The sequence below is a fragment of the Otolemur garnettii genome, unplaced genomic scaffold (genome assembly GCF_000181295.1).
Source record: "Otolemur garnettii isolate 467f Iridium unplaced genomic scaffold, OtoGar3 scaffold00012, whole genome shotgun sequence".
NCBI lineage: Eukaryota > Metazoa > Chordata > Mammalia > Primates > Galagidae > Otolemur > Otolemur garnettii.
Genome location: NW_003852407.1, coordinates 15,633,353 through 15,638,772, shown reverse-complemented (window position 1 = coordinate 15,638,772; position 5,420 = coordinate 15,633,353). Strand labels below are relative to the sequence as shown.

At 44.9% G+C, this 5,420-nt stretch overlaps 1 pseudogene; it reads right to left on the bottom strand.

Annotated features, from left to right (window-relative positions):
• LOC100950066 overlaps nucleotides 1–4,999 on the bottom strand; it is a 6,070-nt pseudogene extending 1,071 nt beyond the window's left edge.
• Nucleotides 5,000–5,420: the final 421 nt, after the last annotated feature.

Here is a 5,420-nt window from a genome sequence, read left to right as displayed (position 1 = left end):
TTTTTTTTTTTTTTTTTTTAGGTATAGGTGAGTGTCTATAAGATGATTAATTAGATGGTATATGACCTAACAGGCTATTCTTTGGAACTGACAACTGAGCCTTTAAGGTTGAGTTTTACAGAAAATACATCTAGGCAACTAGATGGGCACTTGAATTTCTGTGCACAACTACAGTGGGGTTTTATGCACAATTAGATGAGGACTTTAACTTTTGTATACAATTAGATGGGGACTTTAATTTCTATGCATAACTAGATAGGGACTTTAACTTTTGTGTGCATCTGAATAAAAGTGAAAAGGATCTTTTTATTTATTTTCCTTTTTTCAATTTCAGATTAATGTGAGGGTATAATTAGGCTACCATGTTTGCATTTGTTAGTGTAGTTGTGCCCTACCCCCAAAAGGTGCACAACACACCACTACATTGTGCCTATTAAGTGGGAGCACACCCGTCCCTCTCTTCCTCCCCTCCTTTCTTCTTCCCCCAACTTGAATTGAATTGGTTTTTATCTTGTGTGAGTGTGCATTAGATTATCTACTGGCTTCATATTGGTATTGAGGGCCGGCGCCTGTGGCTCAAAGGAGTAGGGCACTGGCCCCATATGCCAGAGGTGGTGGGTTCAAACCCAGCCCCAGCCAAAGACTGCAAACAAACAAACAAAAAACCAAAAAAATAAATAAATAAAAAAAATCCAACATATTGGTATTGAGTACATTGGATACTTGCTTTCCCCATTCTTGTGATACTTCATTAAGAAGAACATGTTCAGCTCCATTGGGTTAATACAAAAGATGTAAAGTCCCCATCTTTGAAAAGGATCTTTTTTCTTAAATGTGAGGTGATGGTGAGAGTAGGAGGGTATCACATTAGTCTTCACGGAAAAAAAGTATCCTGGCAGTGCTGCAGGGAGTGACAGGGAGGCAAGTGTTGATCTCATCTGTCTAGGCCCATGGCAGGCTCTAGGCAAGTCTATACTTACTACGCTGCCCAGCCAATGGGCCCTCTGTGGTCGCTGACTAAAGAGTCTGTCTGCCTATTACTTAATTTAATCAATGGAGAAGCAGATGAGAGATTAACAGTTTTACTTTTATTTATATAAAAGTTAGTAATTTTGGAGAGCAGCAGGGATATTTCCTTTCCTTTTTTTTATTGAATCATAGCTGTGTACATTAATGCAATCATGGGGTACAATGTGCTGGTTTTATATACAATTTGAAATATTTTCATCAAACTGGTTAACATAGCCTTTACAGCATTTTCTTAGTTATTGTGTTAAGACATTTATATTCTACATTTAGTAAATTTCACATGTATCCTTATAATATGCACTGTAGGCTGATTAAGGGATATTTTCTTAAAGAATTGTTTTGTCTTCTTGTTTTTTTTTTCTTTCTTTTTTTTAGACAGAATCTCAAGCTGTTGCCCTGGGTACAGTGCTGTGGTGTCATAGCTCACAGCAACCTCCAACTTGGGCTCAAGCAATCCTCTTGCCTCGGTATTTCTATTTTTAGTAGAGATGGAGGGGTCTCGATTTTGCTTAGGCTGGCCTTGAACTCGTGAGCTCAAGTAACCCACCTGCCCTGGTCTTCTAGAGTGCTAGGATTACAGATGTGAGCCACCGTGCCCAGCCTGTCCTTTTGTTTTTTCTTTTGGTTATTTTTTATTTTTATAGTAAAAGTAAATATTAGTAATGTTACTATTTTAGTATATATTAAATAGATTTTCATAGGTCATAAAGTCATATAATTTTTTAAATTTTAAAGTGGTTATATTTTTAAAATATTTTGGATTAAATTTATAGTTAGTCAGTATTTCACTGGATGTATAGAGTGTCTTGGGCTTTTGACTGATACTATGCAGTTTAATTTTTTGTTTTATTTATGATAGTAGGTCTTGGAAGTGAATAAATAATATTTAGATGTTGGCATGTAGGTTTATCTGGCTTTGTTAGGGCTTGATTAGTGGTGTTTTGTATGAAATGGCTGTTCCGGTTAACAGAGGCTGGTAACAATGTTACACATGAAATCCACATATTAGAATAATCACTGGCTCCGGAGAAGCCAGAGGAAGACCAAATGCAGGATGTAAGTCTGGGGAAGAGAGACTTATTAGAAGACTAGCATAGAAAGGGAAGGCAGAAGAGTTGGAGGAGGAAAGAGTTGACAAGTGCTTTAGGGGCTGTTTCAGCAATAAGTCATAGTGGACAACTGCAAGATGGAGGAGTCAAAGACGCCTTTGACGTCCACTCTTCATCAGGCGTTTATTGTGTGTCTTCTCTGTGCCAGGCATAGAGCTGGGTACCACATGATCTCTGACCAAGAGATGCTTTCCCTTTAGTGTGAGAACAGAGAAGAAATTAACAGTAACTACAGCTGTGATGCTCTGCACTCCAGTGCCGTGGAGAGCATCGGAATCAGCAGACAGGCAGGTAAAGCAGCCTGGGAGATCTCAACCTTGCAGAGGAGCTTCTGGATCAGTAACCAGGTTGGGTTGAGGGTATAATTGAGTGTGGTATGTAATCAGAGTGGGGCTGAGTTGCCCAGTGAAAAACAGGGCCTAGAAGCAGGCGAGCAGACTCAGTGGATATGGAGTTGGATGCTATATGTGCACAGGTTTGGTATTGAAGCCAGGGAAATCCAAGGGGAAGGTTAAGAGGACCACAAGGAGTCCAGAGCCCAGAAAGACTTGAGAAGGAGCTGTTAATGAACGTGGAGGAGAACCCGGAAACTCAGAATGGGTAAAAGCTATTGAGATGGGGGGAAGGGAATCTGAGAGAGGAGGGATACATGGTGACAGATGCTGTCAAGACAATGGGTAGCAGGACTGAGATGTCTCTTATAAAAGGCAAATAGACTAGCACTGGATGATTTTAGAGTGGCGGGGGGGGGGTCCTCCAGATGCCATGGAGGTCAAGGTGATAAGGATGCTGAAAAATCAATATGGCTGTCTCTTTCAGAAGTTGCTTAGGAAGTGATGAAGACATACAGAGCCAGTGATCTGGAGTGAGAAGTGGCTTCATAAAGATGTAGCTAAAGAAGTGCTCCCAGCCATTTGGGAGGCTGAGATGGGAGGATCACTTAGGTCCAGGATTCAGTCCAGCCTGGACAAGATAGTAAGACTGCATCTCTAAAAAAAAATGTAGATTTAAAGATGGAAAATAAATAAAAATAAAAATAAAAATTTGTTCTCATCAGGATTGACTACGTAACTTGTGAAGCCCAGTGCACAATGAGAATGTGGTCCTGGCCAGGTGTGGTGGCTCACACTTGTGATCCCTGCAGTTTGGGAGGTAAAGGCATGAGCATCACTTGAGGCCAGAAATTTGAGACCAGCTTGGGCAACATAGTGAGATCCTGTCTTAAGAAAACAAACTAAAAAATTAGCTTATAATCTCAGTTACCTGGGAGGCTGAGGCAGGAGAATCACTGAACCCAGGTGTGTGAGGTCACAATGAGCTATGGCACAATGGCACTCCATTCTGAGCAAAATAGTGAGAACTTGTTTCTAAAAAAAAAAAAAAGAAAGAAAAAAGAAAGAAAGAAAAAAAAGGAAAAGAAATTACAGGGCCTCTTGTTAAAAAAAATTATTAGAAATTCCAAGATAGCAACAGAGCATGAGACAAGTTTGGGGTCCTTTAAGTGCAGGGCCCTGCACAGGTTGTTCACCAGAAGCTGGCCCTGATTCTCAGGGTGAGGAGCTCAGGGAGGAAAGAAGGGGCTGGCTCAGTGACAGAGCCTGGTCCAGAGCAGGTGGGAAGGGAGGGACACAGGGGCTGGTGGAGATAGAGCCTTGAACAGGAGGAGGAACGGAGCTTTGATCATTTCCTGAGATGGAGGATGGAGAGGAGATGGAAGATAGAGATGAAAGATGAAGAGGAAGGGGAATTAAAGTTCATGCTAGATGGACTTCTTCCAGTTCAAGAACTGTTATTTTCTTTATAATCCATGGATGGAAGAAAGTGGCAGAAGTTTGCAGCAACATGAGGGGAGTAAGAGGCCCCCCTGAGCAGTGCTAGGGGCTTTCAGGTAGAAATGAGCCTCAAATGGCCCCACGATCACCTTGCACGTGGCAGATGGGACAGGAGCAAGCCAGGTGCCCAAAGCACAGGTGGGGCGGGGGAAGGGATGTGGTAGGGAGGCCCTCGAGATAATGAACTGGGAGCCAAGTTGGGTCCGGGATGAAGAAGTGAGGTGGTCAGGACTGGAGAGCTCGCTCAGCAAGGAGGGAGGTGGACATGGAAGTAGGAGCGCTAAAAAACGAGAATCTGTGGGTTTAATATTCTCCAGGACTCACTCAAGGAGTGAGGAGAGCCAGAAGGCTCTGCTGGAATGCGCAGAAGTGTCATGGAGTTATATTATTATTATTATTTTTTGAGACAGAGCCTCAAGCTGTCCCCTTGGGTAGAGTGCTGTGGCATCACAGTTCACAGCAACCTCCAATTCCTGGGCTCAAGCGAGTCTCCTGCCTCAGCCTCTCAAGTAGCTGGGACCACAGGTGCCTGCCCCAATGCCCGGCTACTTTTTGGTTCCAGCCGTCATTGTTGTTTGGCGGCCCGGGCTGGATTCGAACCCACCACCTTAGGTGTATGTGGCTGGCGCCTTAGCCGCTTGAGCCACAGGTGCCGAGCCATATTATTATTTTAAAACCAGTCATAAATGTACATGCAACAGGGAGAGAGACAGGAAAGAAAGGTTAAAGATGCTGGGGAGGCTGTTAAGGATAAGTGTTTCTTCTCTCTCGAAACCAGAGGAAAGAGAGACAGAGGCTTACGAAGCTGCCCCAAAGAGTCGGTATTAAAGAGAGATTGGGTATTATCAGTGTGATCTGTGTGTTTAAGCACCGGGAATAGGGAGAACATTGACTTCTCTTTGTAAACGAAGGGGGTCGCCCTTGAGCAGCGACGACAGCGCTGGGAGTCAGCACCGACTCTTCGCTGCTTCAGCCTGGCTGCAAACCTCCTTCCACGTCCTTGGTTACGAGGGATCCCTCACTTTCCATGGCCCCAAGACAATTCCGAGACCTCCCCGGAATCGCTCCTCTCCCGGGGCCCCACACAGTCTAGTTAGGAGTTTGGGAGACCTAAGTGGGAAGAGAGGCGGTGGTGATGAGGCGGTTTCATCAGCACCCGCCTGGGGTCCCCGGGACCAGGCCAGACGCTGGTCCGGGAGCTGAGCCTCGCAGCCCCCACGCCTCTCCCCTGGCGCTCCCGAAACTTATGCCTCAAGAAGTGCAGCCTGGATCCCCCGGCTCTGCTCCCTCTTTCTTAGCGTTCTTCTCCCCAAGGGAAACCTCCCGGTAGCCCTAGCCCGGGTTCCTGCCACCACTCTTCTTGCTGACATGGGTTGGTTTTCTCGCCTCCGGGTGCACAGCGGAGGTATTCGGAATCCAGGCAGCAGGAGCCGAGCCGCTGCAGCCTTCT